The following is a 19061-nucleotide window of genomic DNA, read 5'->3' on the forward strand; positions in this document are numbered from 1 at the left end:
CAGTTCACTACAATCCCAGTTCACTACACTCTCTCTGCCTAGGTAAGTAGCCGATAAGTAGCCAGGCCACTCGGCCACTGAAAATAAGACATAGCAAGAAGTTCAGGCCAAGGTCTTGGCCCAGACTTCTAAAGGCTAAATTAATGAACAGCAACATTTGTAATGTGGTCATATTCATTGAGGTGCTGCAAACATAAGTAAATAAATTTATGGTTTAAGCTAACACTATTTATTTAAAAATTTACTGCTAAGTGAATGCTGAAATTTGTCCATGAACCTGTTCATTGTTTGAGAAGTAGACCTGCCACGTGTCTCTGTTACTAAATAGGGTTGCAATACAAACATTGATACATACGTGGAAACAGAGAAGTTCAAGTTCAAGTTTATTTATCATCTGATTAAACAGGTACAACCTGACAAAACAGCATTCTTTGGTCCTTGGTGCAAAACACTGCAAATACACATACAGACAAATGATGCCTACACACATTACAAATCTTCAAATATCAAAATAAATGAATATTATTAATAAATAAATAGTAGAGTCATGGAGGGATTGTATGAGCAGTCATTCAGCAGTCTCACTGCTCGTGGGAAGAAGTTGTTTCTCAGCCTGGTGGTTCTGGCTCTGATATTCTTATCTCTCTTTCCCAACAAGAGTAGCTGGAAGATGCTGCATGCTGGATGGTAGGGGGCCAAATGGATTTTGAGAATCCTCTTTAGATAACGATCCTGTAAATCACATCAATGGGGGAACGGGGTGGGGGGTGGGGGGAAGGAGACCACTTTAATGGTCCTGTGATTGATCTCTGATCTGATGATCTACAGCAAGCATACCACACTGTGATGCAGTGTATTTGCAGTGTTTTGCCAGGACATTCTTGATATAACTCCTGTACAATGCTGACATGATCGTGGCCAGTAGTCTTGCCCACCCCTCATTCTTCTCAGGAAAAGCAGTTCCTGACAAGCAAGGAGGTGTTGTACGTCCCTTCTTAAGTGGATCTGTTGTGGAGAAAGTGGAGATTACAAAGTTACTTAGTGTGCATATGAAGGATGACCTATCCTGGACCTACAACAGTGACAACATTTTACACTAGCACAAATGAGAGTCTCCTTTCTGGCTGCATCATTGCATGGCAAGGTAGCTGTAAAGTATTGGACTGGAAGTGAATAATGAGGATCATCAAAACACCCAAGAAGATCACAGGGTCTTCCTTTCCTCTATTAATGACATCTACTGGGACTGTTGCTTAAAATGGGGCTCAAAAACTTATAATGTCCCTTTCCATCCAGCGCACAATATCTTTGATGCACTACCATCAAGAAGGAGGCACAGCAGCATCAATATTAAGATTGCCTGGCTAGAATATAATTTCTTCCTGCAGGCTGTTTTATTGCTGAACGATATCCTGCAACTGAGTAAATATGTTTTTTTTTATTTTATCTTCATAGATATATTTGATTATAACATACTGTGTATTGTGTATAAGTGTGTGCACCATGTGCTGGAGAAACGTGATTTAATTGGGTTTGTATACGTACAGTCAGATGATAATAAACCTGAACATCTCCAGGTCTCTCTATTCTCCAACCTTCTTCAGGGCCTAAACATTCATTATCTAAGTCCTGACCTGGCCACACAATCTAGGCCAGACCTAGTACATTTGCTCTTCTTTGGGTTGCCTGGAGCATTGCTCAAATTGGAAATACATGTCTTTGGGATCATGAAATCCTTCTCCACCTTGACCACATGCAAAAGGGGCAAGAATCTCAAACCTTGGTGATGTACTTCATGGCTGATCCTTGAAGGTTATTGATGACAGCACTGGGTGGTGTATTTGCCAGAGTCAGATTCTTAACCAATATCATTCACAGCTTTTCTTTTCCATTCATTTGCAACAGGAAAAAAGGAAGTATCCATAATGGTCACTATAGATCTTATCCTGTGTCAATTAATGAATTGTTTGGGTTTGTACCTTTTTTTCACTCTTGTTCAATTTCAAGTTTCACAAATGATTTTAATGAGGTAAAATGTACCCAACTCCCTATAAATGGCTGCAGACCAATCAATTGATCAAAAATTGGTAATCAATCAATGGGAAGTAATTATTTGTTCTTCCTCCACTACTGTGAAGTATTTGACTTCAGTCTGCTCCAGTGGATATCAATAAGTAGCATGAGAGCAGATTTAAATGCAGATTGTTTTGGCAACCATAATAAGTTGGCAATTAAAGAGCAAGATGTAATCACGCAATGGCTTGTGCAGGCTAGTTTCTATTGACCTCATAAAATAATTGTTATTTTCCTGAGCATTACAAAGCCAAATTTTATTTGAACAATGTTAGCAACTATATTTGAAAGATGAAATTTTGATGCAGATAGATTTGATTTGCCTGTCAGTGACACACATTCACATGAATGTTTATGGATGAAATGAATTTTACAGTGATGTCAGTTGCTATATTAATCAGGAATTGCCAGTGATGTTTATAACTGGTAACTAAAAGAAACCCATTCTCATTCAAGAATAATGACATAAGTATCTTCCAGCTGCATAACATTAATCGTTTTCCATTTGACCACTAAAAGCTGAAATAACTGCACATTTTCCACATTTGAGCTTGAGAATCCTGTTTTAACAGCTGCATTTTTTCTTTAGTTCACTGAAGTTTGAAACATTTGGAATACAATTAATCTCAGAAACATTTTGTTTGCCGTGTAGATTGAATATTGTTCTAGTTATGCACATCAGGGTATCGATTCTAATTGATTCAACTTTCTGCTACAGCAAACACTAGGGGGTAATTTATATAGCTCTGGAAAATGGTTGAGGGAACTGATACGCACAGTAATCCCTAGTCCATTTGACACATGCTGCATTAATATGAATTAAGCCACTCAATCTGAATACATAAGCAGCTCATACTTGTTGAACTTTGCTAGTGTTGACTGAACCCATACCTTCTCTTCTTAAAAGGGAATGACTTGCATTGCCAATTTCAGACACAAATTTACTGAAAGCCATGGAAGATATTCTGAAGGCCTTGGATGACAAGATGTAGTAAAGCAGTGGTTCCCAACCTTTTACTTTCCACTCACATACCACTTTAAGTATTCCCTATGCCATAAGTGTTCTGTGATTAATAAGGGATTGCTTAAGGTGGTATGTGGGTGGAAAGAAAAAGTTTAAAAACCACTGTTTTAATCATTACAAATTGATTTGTTATGTGGACAGTTTCATAACTCCAAAGGAAATGGGCCAATGACAATTTTTCTCAAGCAAAATATTTCAGTAATAATTGGGTCTAGAGCAGTGATTCTCAACCTTCCCTTCCCACTCACATACCACCTTAAGCAATCACTTACTAATCACAGAATACTATGGCAAAGGGAATACTTAAAGTGGTATGTGAGTGGAAAGTAAAAGGTTGGGAACCACTGTAGTAAAGGATAGATGCTCTTCCCACAGAGAGTTTGGAAGTCTTTCAGGCAACTAGTCTAGTCACATTCGGAGTAAGAGGTAGCTAATGAGGTCAATATAAGGAGTCAAGGTACAAAAATGTAGACACAGTACCGCAACTAAATAAATTACCGCATATGTGTGGTGAAGGACAGCAGATACATCATCAAATTCCAACTCCCACTGAGTACATCACCAGCATTACACAAAGCTCCATTCAATATGCCTCATCACTCACCCACCAGCAATCTGTCAGAACTCCTTCGCAATATCCTTGTACACTTACCACTACCTCCAACCCAAAACCCATGTCTTACAACATGTAGTCATCATCAGAAAGTCAAACATGACGGAAAAAAAGCACACAGAAACATTCCAGGACACAAACAAACTTTGGAAGCTCAAAAAATCCAGAAGCTGGAGATACAGTGAACTTTCCCAGGACAGACTTTCCAAAAATGGTCATGAATCCTGAAGACCACATTTTTTTTGTACTAAATATGGAGTGAGAGAAAAGTATAATGGTAATATAGCTCTCATAATAAACTTACCTTAATATGTTCTGAAATAATTACTATCATCTTGTATATGATGGTAGTAACTGTGTTTGTTGCTTCAGTGCGTGCCACCAACTACCAGCTGCTGTAGTGCGTGCCACCAACTACCAGCTGCTGTATTCAGAACATGAAAGGGAACCAGATAAAGCAAATGTCAATTACCTGAAGTTAAAGAAACGGCATTCTCTATTAAATGACAGTAAAAGCCTGGATTCTGGAACATATAGGGATTGGTAGATGCTGGATAAGTGAATTTTCTGGTTGCTTGAGTTTGTGTGTTGTGTGATTGGCGAACTAACCATTAGGGGGAACCAGCTATAAACCTCCATATTTTTAACCTATTTATTTTCCACAATTTTTTTTTACTATTGCTTAAGGCTGCTGGTTGCTTGAATTCCAAATAACGAGGATTTTACTGTACTTGTATCACATTGTGCTATTAGGTTTCTAGAAGTTGTTGCATTCATGGAGGGATCAACCATGAATTCACGAAAACCATGCAAGTTAAATGCACTATGTGAGAAATGAAAATTTTTTGAAGCTTCTTTGATCCATATGTTTTGAGAGTGCCCACATTTAGGGAGATTCTGGAAGGACATTTTCAAAACTTTATCAATGATTCTTAAGATTAATATAGAACCTTGTCCATTAATTGCTCTGTTTCTTGTGATTCAGATAAACCTATATCAGCATCTCAGGAAAAAGTTTTATCTTTTACCACATTGATAGTCAGATGAGCAATTTTATTGAAATGGAAGGATGATTCACCCCCTACTCATACACAGTGGTTATATGACTTAATGTCCTATTTAAGTTTAGAGAAAATTAAATATAATATTACAGATAGAAAGTTTCAATTTATGAAATTTTGCAGCCCGTTCTTAGAATTTTTTAAAATTAACAATTATTGTATGTTCTGATGGTTTATTGCCTGTTTTCTGGGGGTCACCAGTGGTTCCATATAACAATTTTTTTTAATTAATTATATAAGGTAACCTTGATTAGAGGGAGGAGGTAGATTAGATTTAGTTTTAGTTTTAACTTTTATTCATTTTTTTCTTTTATTTTATCCAAAATACAAAATATCATAACTACATAATAATCCATTCGAATTGCATCAGATGACACTCAAGGAATTCAAATAATATAAAATTGTTATTCATTCAGGGAAAACATTGAAGTAAAAAAAATTGAAGTAAACTATAACTTTAACCTCATAGCTCTAGTGTATGGGATCCAAATGTTGTCTGAACATTTGGCCTGAATGATATGCCGTACTTTTGTTTGAGTGCCCATGGTCATAAAGAATGACATGCCAAATCTATCCAATTTCACCATAATTATAAATATTAATTTCTGATAAGTTTGATCATACTTAGCAACATACAGTTCTTTTATCCATTTTTCAGTTGAATGCACAGCATTGAGGTGCAAAACATTTCATTAAAACATTCAGTTCACATTAACAAATACAACTTCAAATTGAACTAAACAGATGTCATGTAAAGCCACCATGATGGAGAAACTCAGCAGGTCAAACTGTACTTTATATAGCAAAGATAATGAAGCATAACGAGCAATTCAGGCTTGAGCCCTTCATCAATATATGAGATCTCATTTAAATTCTTCCAAATTAATCCAAATATGCCTATTTTGATCCATTTAATTTTAATAAATCATCAGTAGTGGCAGTAATTTCAGTAAACAAATAGTACAATATTCACAATTTAATATTCATTTATTATCATGTATTAAATCAGGTGTAATATTTCATAAAATTTAAGGCAGACAGATTTGCCATCAGCAGAAATTGTCGAGCGCCTCTTACAATCAGAAACAGAGAGACCTAAAAGAGTCAAGCTCTGCCCATGGATGTTCCTCCAGCACTCCCGCAGCCTTCAGAGCCACACAGATGCCAGACCAAACCATCAGCCACCCGAGCCCTAGATTCAAACACCTGACATGAACAGGAAGCCTTCATGGCACCTTCTTATGGTCCAGATCCTATACCTGGTGCCCCTCCAGCCAGTCTCCAGCCTGTAGCCTGTGTGGGTTCCTCACCTCAAGTCACCAACAGCCTGGTACCTGTGTATTCTTCAGCCACGGATCCCCCACTGGTCCGACACCATGGTCACCCCCCCCCCCTCCCACCCCCATAGGGTCATCTCCTCTCCTTCTCTTTCTCAAATGGAGGGTGGTCTTATTTAGATTCTGCCATCGATGAGTATCTATTTGAAGAGAGTTAAAGTACACCTCATACCTCACAAAATAAATATTTTGGTGAATTTGGTTCACAGTTCTCATTTTTTGTTTGAATACATGCTTTTTCTTAAATAAAATCCTGTTAATTCTTGTTGAATAATTCGAGACATGTTAGAAAGGATTATTTAAGTAAGAATTACATTCTGTTTTGTTTCATTTCATTTTTAGCCAGTAATGTAGCCTTGTCCGGTTTTGATTTAGTCGCTATCCAATATGTAAACTGGATTTTAAAAATGGCTAACAATTTCATTATTTCCTTTACTGTTAAAAAAAATGGGTTTAATGATTTGGGAATTTGAATGAGAAAATTAATTTCAATTTCTACAATGTGTTGTCAGCAACAAAAAAAATTAGAGCCCTCTGCAATTGAATGATCCTGCCAGATTAAAAACCAAAGGTGATAATGCAAATTGGTCTAATATTGTTAATATCAGCTTCATTATTTCAACAGGATTAGTTTACACATTTCTCAGAACATTGTTCTAACTGATGTTATAAATCAAGGCAATGGGTTGTTCTCAGCCCCTTCAATAGTTTCCATTACAGCACATTCTTAGGTATGTAACTTGCTTCCAGTCTGCTCAAGTGGTTGAAGCAGCTCATTGAATAAGGTTGTCACACATGCTAAAGTTGCCCCTAGCTATTTAATATCAATTCTGCAGTAGAAAGAGCCCAGCTGGAAGCTGTTTAACTTTTGCTCTTTGGGTGCATAAAAAATTCCCTGCCCCATGTGTAGGTGATAAGTATTCAAACCTGACTACCAGAGTCACCACCACTTACGGACAATTTATATTCAACTCATTGTGATCATTTTAACCAAAAATAAAGCTTTTAGATTTTAGATTCAGAGTTATACAGCTCAGAAACAGTCCCTTCAGCCTTATTCATCCATGTTGACAAAAGATTTTGATATTACTAATCCTATTTGGCCACATTTGGCCCATATCTAAACCTCCCCTAACCAGGTAACTGTCCAAATTATTTTTTTAAACATTGTAATTGTACCTGCCTCTACGACCTCTTCTGGCTGTTCACTTCATATACCTACCACTCTCTATCAGAAAACTTTCCTCTCAGATTCCATTTGAATCTTTCTCCTCTTATATCTTTGACAAATTATTTTAGATTCTCCTATCCTGTTAAAAAAAAACTGTTGCTGTTTGATTCTATCAAAGCCCCTCATGACTTTATAAATCTCTATTTGGTCAACCCTCCTGCTGCTTTTGTTTCCAGGTATTTATTGTATATCCTTTTCCATTGCTTCAGTGCCCAAATACATTTACCTCAGATTTCTCAGAATTGAATTCTGTTTGCTACTTTGTCAACTAGTCATTTTTTTTTTTAAATATGGCAACTCCAAGTAAAATGTGATGAATTCAAATGGAAAATTCCTGAGGGTTCATTTTATATTTTGTGTTTATTGTATGCAGACACTGAAAGGCCATTTGTGTTTTGCATAATGCAACATACATAACCAAGCCATTTTCAGTAATTATTGTCAGCTATACATTATAAATTGATTTAAAGATTTAATAGATAATTTTACAGAAAGGAAAATGTGCATATCTGATTCAGGGCAGAGAGCATCATATCAGCATTTATTCAACATTCCCTCTGTTCTTCCCTTCACTTAGTTTATTTCCTCTTAAAATTATTTGTCATTTCCCCAGTCTATTTCCTGGCTTAATCCAAGAAAATAACTTTTATTTTGCTCTTCATTGTTCAATTTAGCATCTCTTTAGACATCTTAAATTCATTCATATGTTGGTATTTAAGAACATGATTCTTCGTTGAAAACTTTCTTCTGTTTTCTCATCATAGATAACTACCTTCTTTGAGAGCACCTTCCTTCACATCATGGCAATTGCCATTTTTGAAAATGTACCTTTCGGTAATTTCTGCAACTTCTCAAAGGGCATAGATGATAAAGCACATCTGCTTTGCTGCCCTATTCTAAGGGTCAAGAGACTCATTTCCTGCTTGTTAAAATGATGAACTGTGATTATAGTAGCTAAATTCTGATTGGATAGCATAACTTCCCCCATGCTGTTCCTGATCAGAAAATCCAGTGTTGCTGTCTGGTAGCACTCTTATAGCTGATGCAGAATGTAACTGCACAATGGGTTTTAATGTCTGATGACTGGAAATTTCCCCACACTGCTTGATCTGTGGAATAATTGACATTTGAAGATAGCTGTAAAACAACAGAATACACTACAGCATTCTGGAAAAGTGTAATTATACATACAAGTTAAATTAACTTAAGGGAGCTTTTTGTTAATTACTTCCTGTCTACATATTTTGGCTTTTTTATCGTTATACTGTACACTTTTTTTTCCCACCAGACCTCTTCATTTAGCAGGTCATGTTTCAGCTCATTTTTGAGGAGCTTTCAAACAAATGCAAGATTCACAGCAAATTCAGCTTTGAACACTTCACTGGGGTAAAATGAGATGTGCACATTAAATCAGTTCTTTTCCAAAATATCATTACTTAATAGTTTATGAAGAATAAAATTTACATTAAATCAGTGGAACAAATTCATGCGCATGAAACAAATGACAAGTGCAATACTTGATATTAGAAAATACTGGATAATAAGGATTTCCAGCTGCGGGAAGGTTTGGGAAATATGTCACACAAGACTGGCTGTGTGACCATCATGCCTTATTAAGATTCAGGCCCTTGTGTTGCCATCATTTTTTCAATGGTTAAAAAAATGCTTGTCTATTCACCAAAATGTACATTGGCTAACAATGCTATTTTTCTCAATTCTCTAGAGTTCGTGAACCAATATTTTTTTTCCAATAGAATTCAAGGTAATTGTTTTAAAAATAAATTGAAAATGAATATATTTGACTTCCAATGGATATTATGCTTTGAACTGAAAAACAGTTTGCCAAATGATTTGCAAATTTTCACTGACAAAATGAATTGATAAAAACCCAGGCAGAAGTGGATATGAAGTTCTTTCTGGGGGGAAAGGAGGCACTCTATAATTATCTCTCTCAGTAGCCTGCTGTTAATTTTTCAAGCTGTGAAATGCAAATCAGAGCTTATTACTGTCCATGCTATCAGAGGACAGGAGTTCAGAGCCTTTCTGAAAAGACCACCTCTGCCAGAGGGTGGAATCCGGATGAGGTCAACCCAGCACCCTCTATTTCCTGTCCCAGAGACATTCCATATAAACATGAATGTTGTAAACTCTTTGAAAATCTTATGGGAATGCTTTCTGGTATTTATGCACCATTGACCTTTTTCTAAGTTAATTATGTACTCGTGCTTTCATGTTTATTTACGTAACACTAGTCATGAGTATTTTAAGACTTTAAACTGAATTATAATTGGGGAGTAAGATATTCTGACTGGTGTATTGTTCAGCAGCCTAAACTGCTCCACTTTGAAATCTTGTTTTGAGCATCACCAAGTATAATCAGATGTACCTAAAGCCAGCCTTTTATCTTTGTTCCTTTTTTTCAATCTTAGATTTCAATATTTTCACCTTATTTCTATTATTGTTGCTAGAAAAAAAAGAGCATTTCAGGATCTTAATATTGATTTGCTTTATTATCACAAGCACCCTTTACAAATGGAGACAGAAGTACATTGAGGTAAATTAGTTTTGCATTTGATAAGAAAGTAAATCAAGAAAATAAACTTAACTTTATCGCTTCCTATGAACATAAAGGATACAAAAGCCTATGTGGGAGGAGGAAGAGGAATTGAAATGGTATAGCAACAAATGACATTATTAGCTCAAGATGACAATTGCTGACAGAGCATAGGTGCTCCACAAAACAATTACTTAGTCTATGTTTGGTCTTGCCCATGTACTGGAGGTCACAAAGTAACAATGAATCATGCATCCAAATAAGGAGTGTATGCAAATTTCACTGCCTTGCCCAACTATGTAGAAAGAATTTACTCTGATCATGCTTTTAAACCTTGGAGCGAGGAATTCTCAATGAGGAATCAATTCTTACTAAAGTACAGGTATATCCAGAATGGCTCAAATTTGCAGGACATGTTCTTGACTGCTTTTAACCTATGGCATCTGGTGTTCCCTCTCTTTTTCAGGATTGAGGTCAGAGACCCAGCAAAATATTAACCAAATTTTACTCAACAAGATGCATTCCTTTATTTCCAAATTGTCAACAATGTGTAATGCAATCAGGCCATAGCAAAGCCTTCAGCACACGCGCGCGCGCACACACATGCAATAGTTCATGCTTGGGGATGGTCACTGATATCTTCACTGAACTCCCAGAGCCCAGGGTTCTCTGTTCTCATGCCTCAAGTCGAATTAGTGCTGTCTTCATTCCCTTGGTGGGAGTCATCTGGCTCTAGTCCTCACTGACTTCTCTGTTGACTACCAAGCTAGAGTCATCTCTCTCTCTCTCTCTCTCTCTCTCTCTCTCTCTCTCTTTCTCTCTTTTTTTCTCTCTCTCTCTCTCTCCCCCCCTCCTCACTGCTCATCACTGGTGTGTTAAACCACTATTATGTTATGATTGGCTGCTGCCAGATGGACACACCTCCCAAGACCGATCCTACCCATAGCCCTTTGCATTCTCCCCATACCACTCTGCCTTGATCAGTCAATGAGATTGACAGCTGTTCCACTCTATAGTTGATAAAAGCCTATCAGTTTCACAAATTCAGTCTTTTGTGATTATTGATGGTGCATCAACCAGGTTTCTGGTTACATTGGACAACAATTTTTAATCAAAAGCTTTGCTTCCTGAAAAAAAATGAGGATTATGCTATTATGATGGACATCTTATGTGATACAGCAAAGCTGAAATTATCTTTGCATTCAGATGGAGAAATATTAGATTAACTTTTATTGAATTTAACATGTTTAATCGTATAACGATGCTGACATATTGCGTTAGTTTAACTGACTGAAAATGTTTGGCACTGACTTTCATTTATACTCAGCCTCTAAGAACAAACCATATTCATTTCATCATGTTCATCACTGACTGCACAAAGATCAGAAGTCCAAGTTCAAATGCAGAAAATGGTTTTGTATGCTTGAAGTAGACTTAATGCTATTTAATTTAAACATACAGCATGGTATCAGGCCATTTTGGCCCATGAGTTTGTGCCACCCTATTTACACCCAATTAACCAACACCTCTGGTACGTTTCGAAGGATGGGAGCCCCCAAAGAAAGCCCACGTAGACATGGGGAGAACTTACAAAATTCCTTACACACAGTGTGGGGAAGGATTTTGTTATCAGTTTATAGTGTATGTGGTGTACAGTTTTTTTGCATTACCACTAAGTTTTAATTTTGCCTTGTCCATAGAAAAGAGAATCTTAGGGTTATATGTGATGTCATGCATGTTCTCTGACAATAAATCTGAAATCTAAAAAAATCCGATTTTCCCTCCTTGACTCCCTCATCCACTCCTCCTTTCCCACCAATTCCCCCTTTGTCACCTACCCCGGTGACCGCAAGAAGTGCTATACTTACACCCACACCTCCTTTCTCACCACCATTCAGGGACCCAAACAGTCCTTCCAAGTGAAACTTCACTTGTGATTCTCCTGGGGTTATCAACTCCTCTACATCAAAGAAACTGGTAGCAGACTGGGAAGTCACTTCGTTCAGCACCTCGGCTCTGTCTGCTGCAATAGTGGGGATCTCCCAGTGATGACCCAATTCAATACCTCATCACATTCCCATGCCAACATGTCTCTCCATTGTCTAATGCATTGTCAAAATGAGACCACCTGTAAATTGGAGGAACACCTAATATTCCATCAGGGCACCCTCCAAAGCCTCCTCTCCCCAACCCCCATTTGATCTATTTCTTCCTTCTCTAGCTCGCTCTCTTTCCTTTTTGCTCACTTTCCTTTCCCCCAGTTCTGTATTCACAGAGCCACCCACTCCCCTGATCAATTCTTACCGTTCCGATTCATGTACATTTCTGCTCCTTCCCCTGCTCTTTCTTTCCTTCTCCCCAGCCTTTTAATTCAGGCACCTGTCTTCTTTTTACTCTTACCTTGAAGAAGGGCTCAGGCCTGAAACATTGGGTATCGATCTTTACCTCCTATAGACGTTGCAAGACTTGTTGAGTTCCTCCTGCATTTCTATATTTTTACTACAATTACAGCATCTGCAGTCTTTAGTGTTTCACTTCAACATTTATCCTTTTGGTTTCCTCAAAAGCCTCATAAACCATCTCATGGAAGGCTCCTCATGGACTATTCCTCTTGTTGGAATAGGAATAAATGTGCAATACATTAACGTGCTGGGGAAACCCAGCAGGTCATGCAACATGACACTGAATTTCTCCAGCACATTTCTGAATTGCACTTGATCCCACCATCCACAGTTTTTCATGTTTGATTCCTACTGCTATCACTGCCATTACATCTCTCTCCATGCTGATGCCCAGATGTGATCTGACCATCTCTCTAGATGCAGATTGCACATATTATGTGGTGGGTCGTGGAGCCATCATTCATGACCAGTACTTTGCAGACTTCTGAACTAGTCATGGTGAGCAAAAAATAGGCCTTTTGGGTCACCATCTTTGCACTAATCATAATCCATTTTATTCTCCACCTTGGGGCAGCAAATAGTGGCTAATTAACCTACCCACTTACATTTTTTTGCACCTGGAACAAGGCCTTGCAGTCACTGTGAGAATGTTTACACAGACAGCACCCTCGTTCAGGATTGAACTCGGACTTGTGGACCTGCAAGGCAGTAACTCTACCATTGAGGCACTTTCATTATCCTTAGGCTCAAGAAAATAAATGGTCTTTGGTCTCCACTTCAATCAATTTGACTAACACTGAGCACCTGGATTGTTGGTTTATGAAAGCTTTCTGCGAACATGTTGGCTAATGACTTCCTACTTGGGAATGCAAGCATTCTTTAAAAGTCCTTCACTGGCTGCAAAGATTTTTGGAACACCATGAGTTACTTCAATGCAAATCTTTCATTTTCTTTCTTGCACAATAACTATTATTTTTGTTGTTACGAGCCTAAAGGACCCCAAAACCCAGTAGCAATAGATATTCACCACAAGTAGTTACCTAAACAAAAGTTGTTTTTAATTATCTTTAAACATAAAAACAGAATCAAACTTTAACTTATCACTAATATATGGTTATCTCCCAAAAAGATTCCCAAATATTCCATCACATTGTCCTTAAATTTAGTATGTGGCCCTGCAAATCAAGATTGTAATTAATGATATTTATACTGAAAGGTACACTAATGTATAACTCTTCAAATCACCAATAGTACACGAAAAAGTCACAAGACTCACGCCAGCAGGTTCAGGAACACTTGCTACCCCTCCACCATCAAAACCCCTCAACAACAAACTCAACCAGGGACTCATTTAAGGACTCCCACTTTGCACATTATTTATTACTAATTTTTATTTTCTGCATTGCAGTTTGTTTACATTTTTTCTTTGTTTACATTTCCCTCTTTTGTATATATAACCTTTTATTGAGTTCATTTATTTGCACTACTGATAAGTAGACCTTCTGCCACTCCCGCAGGAAGAAGAAACTCAGAGTTGTGCGTAATGTCATGTATGTACTCTGACAGTAAATCTGAGCATTGACTTTGACTTTCAAAAGTGCCAGGTGCAAAATTTTGTGAATATTTGAACTGAAGTGACATGGCTGGGAAACTATCTGAAATTCTAAACAACGAATACCAAGATTGTAAGCCGGCACAGGACAGAAACAAGATGTCTTTGAATTACAAATATAAATGCCACAAAATTCTATATTGGTTCTAAAAGTAGTGAAAATGGAGCACACAGCTAATCATTGGCGATTTGATTCATTTCCTGGAACATTCTACTGGGATTCCAGCAGAGTTATGGCAGGAGCTCCTGCTGCTCTCGTCACTGGAACCCCTGCAGATTGCATACTGATCCAACTGCTCTACAGATGATGCTTTCCATCTAGCCCTCACCCACCTGGAAATAGGACTCGTATGTTTGAATAATGTTTATTGACTTCAGTTCAGCATTCAACACGATCATACCTCAGAGCCTGCTGGATCTAAACACCTCCCTCTGCAATTGGATTCTTGACTTCCTGTTGGGGAGAACTCAAGCAGTCCTGATCGGTAACAGCTCTTCCAAGACCATTACACTCAGCATGGGTGTCCCCCAGGGTGCTTGCTTAGTCCACTGCTGTTCACTCTGCTGACCTGCGACTGTGCAGTTAAACACAGCTCGAACCACATCACAAGTTCACTGAAAACACAACCATGGTGGACCTTATCAGTAAGAATGAGGAGTCAGTATACAGAGAGGAGGTGTGATCACTAATGGGCTGGTGCAGAGTCAATGACTTGTATTTGAACATTAATAAAACAAAAGAGATGGTTGTCAACTTCAGGAGGGCCCGGGGACTTCGCTCCACTGATCATTGATGGCTCCAACGTTGAGGTCATCTAGAGTATCAAGTTCTTGGAGTGCACTTGGCAGAGAATCTCACCTGGTCCTTTAACACCAGCTCCATAGCCAAGAAAGCCCAGCAGCACCTCATCCTGTGAAGGCTGAGGAAAGCTCATCTCCTACCCCCATCCTCACTACATTCTACAGAGGATCTATTGAGAACATCCTGTGCAACTGCATCACTGCCTATTTTGAAAGCTATACCACCTGCAAGACCCTTCAGAGAATAGCGAAGTCAGTGGAAAAGATCATTGGGGCTTTCTTCCTACTATAAAGAACATCTGCAACACTTGATGCAGGTGAAAGGCAATAAACATTGTGAAGGAATCCACACACCCCTCATGTAAACTGTTCTCCCTTCTGCCATCTGGTAGGAGGTACCATAGCACTTGGGTCCTTACATCCAGATTGGGCCACAGTTTTCTTTCGCCCCAAGCCAACAGGCTCCTGAATTCCCAGAACATATGTGGATAGTGTACCATGGACTTCTACTGTTTACATCTTGATATTTTAGTATTTCAGTGTGTTTAACTTCTATTCTAACTTATATTTATGTAAATATGCTTCGTGTTCCTAGAGAAATGATATCTCGTGTTTACAGTGCAAGCATAGAATGAACGATAAATAAAGGTGACTAGACTTGACTTGACTTGAGACCTGGGCAACTTATACAGACCTTTTATATGGACAGATTTACTACAGCTATGTGAACAACCTCTATATTCGCCAGAATTTGGACTCAACGATGGCTCCTTTCAAATTTTCATGTAAGCATCATTGATCGTGACACAGAAAAATCGATTTGCTTTTGGGTGAACCAGCTTAACTCAGTACAAAATCATTTCCTAAAATAGCAGGAAGAGCCTGCCACATTGCCACTTAATTAACACAGCAAAACTGAAGCAGCAATTACATTTTAATAAACAAGTATTTTTTTTTTTGCTAAACATTTCAATTCCCAGATATTTGGAGAAACAGCAAAGTCTAGTTTTCTTGAGCAGGATCTCTACACTCCAGCTTTGCCACAGTTACAAGGGAGCACATACTTGAAGAGTGATCTTGGATACCGTAACCAAAATATAAATACAGATCCTGACAACCACATTTGACATGCTGTAGATCTATATTTTTTCCATCAGATAGCTGAAGTGTTAGTGGAAAATGCTGTTTAAGCCAAGGCGGTTTGTTGAAGAGCTGCATGCGTAGTGATAATTCAAATGTGCGATGAAACTACATGATCTGTTTCATGACATAGAACTCAGTAAAGAGAATGAATAAATGTAAACAAAACGTTTCATGCTTGTGAATCATGAGAAATTTAATAATCAACAAATGTAGAGTCAAAGTAGATTTGCTTAGACAACTAGTGGTCTTGTTCAATGAATCCATTCCCCTCCAATGTGGTGCCTCTTAGCTGCCTATGCAGTTCAGGGGCAATTCAGTGTGGATAATTAATTGCCAGCATTAGCAGAGAAGTGCACATACAATGAATTCAAACTGAGAGAAAGGACTGATCAAATACAAGCTCCTAATGCTAGCAAATATCGTTCCCCTATGTAGTCCACATTGAATCTTTATGAAAGGGAATTTTTATTACTTTAATGTTGCTACCTCTTCACGTGGTTGATTGCTGTCTGAATTGCTTGTGGTAGCCTCCAGAGTCAGAAAGGAGGAGCCACAGGAACAAACGGCCATGCTTGTTTATCCTTCAAAGTCTTGGTGAGCTTATTCACTCATTCACTCCATTAGTTCAACACAGAATCCAAATTGTACACGAACAAAATGAATGCAATATTATGTGGCCTCAGAATATCAGAAGAGAGTTGAGTGAGGAAAATATCCCAAACAACAAACCTCTGCCTGAAAAATACAGGACCTGCTGAGTTTTGTGTTTTTACTTTAACCATGGTGTTTTACCCCTACTAAAACAACTGGGAGCTGAGAGTGCAAACAGAGCTTCAGGAAAAAAGCCAACCTGATTGATTAGATATTAGAAGATTAGATATCTATTTGAAAGCCATGGTATTTAGAACATACATCCAGGGTGAATGGAGACATTTTGCAATGATGCTAATCTTATAGAAGCAGCAGAAAGTAGTGGTATCCGACAATCCGACAGAAGAAAGTCATTTACAAGCCGAGAAAGCTATATTTTGAGTAGAAATCAATGATCCTTACAAAATGAATTAATTTATTTGTTGATTTCAGAAAGGTTGCTGTTGTGTTCAATAAGGCCATGATCATTTAACCAAGCACATTCAAGCATTTTCAAATGTTGTTTATTTCACAGCTACAACAGATATCACTGTAGTTCTTATAAATTAGTTAAATTGGCATTGTAAATTTGGGATGTTCCAGGACATTTAGTTTTGGGCATTCAGATTGATACAGCCAGGCAAAGCTTTTTAATATACAGGACTCACAAACTCAGTGCAGGATACAGACATGAATTTTCATTCTGTGTGCATGATAACAGGTCTCTTTCTCTTTGGGCTCAGATCATGAGAATGCCAAAGGTGGGATACCCTGCTGTCATTTTCAGAACAACCACAGAACAGAAATTTGCAAAGATGGATAAAATGTGATTAGAAGAGAATGGTTTTAGTCCATTTGTATCCAAGTTGCAGTGAAATTAACGAGTGAAATAATTAGAGAGGTTTTCACCACGATATCAATCAAATAATTTTAAAGTGGATTTTCTATAAAATTAAATATAAGCAACAAAATAAAATGATTTCAAGACCACTTTCACAATAATTGACCAAAATCTTGAATTGGAGGGTGCTTGATTATTGGGAGAAATACATACATTCAAAGTTTCTGAAAGACCCATTAACCAGGAGCAACATGGAATTAAGGACATATTCAAATATGGCACTGGAGATATTGATGAGGATTATTCTTTCGAAGGGTTAGCATCAAATCTCCCATATTCATGACAGACCAGTCCCAAGGACGAATATTCCTGGACAGAGCTCTATTACAGATACTCAAGCTTAGGTTAATACATCTTCTTCTTTGGCTTGGCTTCGCGGACGAAGATTTATGGAGGGGTAATGTCCATGTCAGCTGCAGGCTCGTTTGTGGTTGACAAGTCCGATGCGGGACAGGCAGACACGGTTGCAGCGGTTGCAGGGGAAAATTGGTTGGTTGGTGTTGGCTGCTGGGTTTTTCCTCCTTTGTCTTTTGTCAGAGAGGTGGGCTCTGCGGTCTTCTTCAAAGGAGGTTGCTGCCTGCCGAACTGTGAGGCACCAAGATGCACGGTTGGAGGCGATATCAGCTCACTGGCGGTGGTCAATGTGGCAGGCACCAAGAGATTTCTTTAGGCAGTCCTTGTACCTCTTCTTTGGTGCACCTCTGTCACGGTGGCCAGTGGAGAGTTCGCCATATAACACGATCTTGGGAAGGCGATGGACCTCCATTCTGGAGACGTGACCTGCCCAGCGCAGTTGGATCTTCAGCAGTGTGGATTCGATGCTGTCGGCCTCTGCCATCTCGAGTACTTCGATGTTAGGGATGAAGTCGCTCCAATGAATGTTGAGGATGGAGCGGAGACAACACTGGTGGAAGCGTTCTAGGAGCCGTAGGTGATGCCGGTAGAAGACCCATGATTCGGAGCCGAACAGGAGTGTGGGTATGACAACGGCTCTGTATACGCTAATCTTTGTGAGGTTTTTCAGTTTGTTGTTTTTCCAGACTCTTTTGTGTAGTCTTCCAAAGGCACTATTTGCCTTGGCGAGTCTGTTGTCTATCTCGTTGTCGATCCTTGCATCCAATGAAATGGTGCAGCCGAGATAGGTAAACTGGTTGACCATTTTGAGTTTTGTGTGCCCGATGGAGATGTGGGGGGGCTGGTAGTCATGGTGGGGAGCTGGCTGATGAAGGACCTCAGTTTTCTTCAGGCTGACTTCCAGACCAAACATTTTGGCAGTTTCCGCAAAACAGGACGTCAAGCGCTGAAGAGCTGGTCTGAATGGGCAACTAAAGCGGCATCATCTGCAAAGAGTAGTTCATAGACAAGTTGCTCTTGTGTCTTGGTGTGAGCTTGCAAACGCCTCAGATTGAAGAGACTGCCTTAGGTTAATACATAAAATGCAATATATAGAACAATTCATGGAGTCATCTAGCATGGAAACAGGTCCTTTGTTCCTGCCAACCAAGTTATCCATCAGAACTCATTTTCCTGCATTTGACCCATGTTCCTCTAAACCTTTCTCATCCATGTCAAAAAGACTTTTAAATGTCTTAAATGTGTGAATGAGATATACCTTTAACATTTTTCCCTCCTTACTTTAAACTTAGCCCCTCCTGGTTTAAATGGAGAAAAAACAGCAC

At 38.5% G+C, this 19061-nt stretch overlaps 1 protein-coding gene and 1 long non-coding RNA gene across 2 annotated transcripts in view; one reads left to right on the forward strand and one right to left on the reverse strand.

Moving 5' to 3' along the window:
• The window catches only part of dlc1 (DLC1 Rho GTPase activating protein), a 477663-nt gene that overhangs the window by 43615 nt on the left and 414987 nt on the right, over positions 1 to 19061 (forward strand). The window lies entirely within an intron of this gene.
• Positions 382 to 11924, reverse strand: LOC138757384 (uncharacterized). Its single transcript, XR_011353558.1, has 3 exons — positions 11762 to 11924; positions 4015 to 4134; positions 382 to 1005 (listed from the first exon to the last, which is right to left on the reverse strand). It is a non-coding gene; the product is annotated as an uncharacterized lncRNA (long non-coding RNA).

This window comes from Narcine bancroftii, chromosome 3, assembly GCF_036971445.1.
Source record: "Narcine bancroftii isolate sNarBan1 chromosome 3, sNarBan1.hap1, whole genome shotgun sequence".
Lineage (NCBI taxonomy): Eukaryota > Metazoa > Chordata > Chondrichthyes > Torpediniformes > Narcinidae > Narcine > Narcine bancroftii.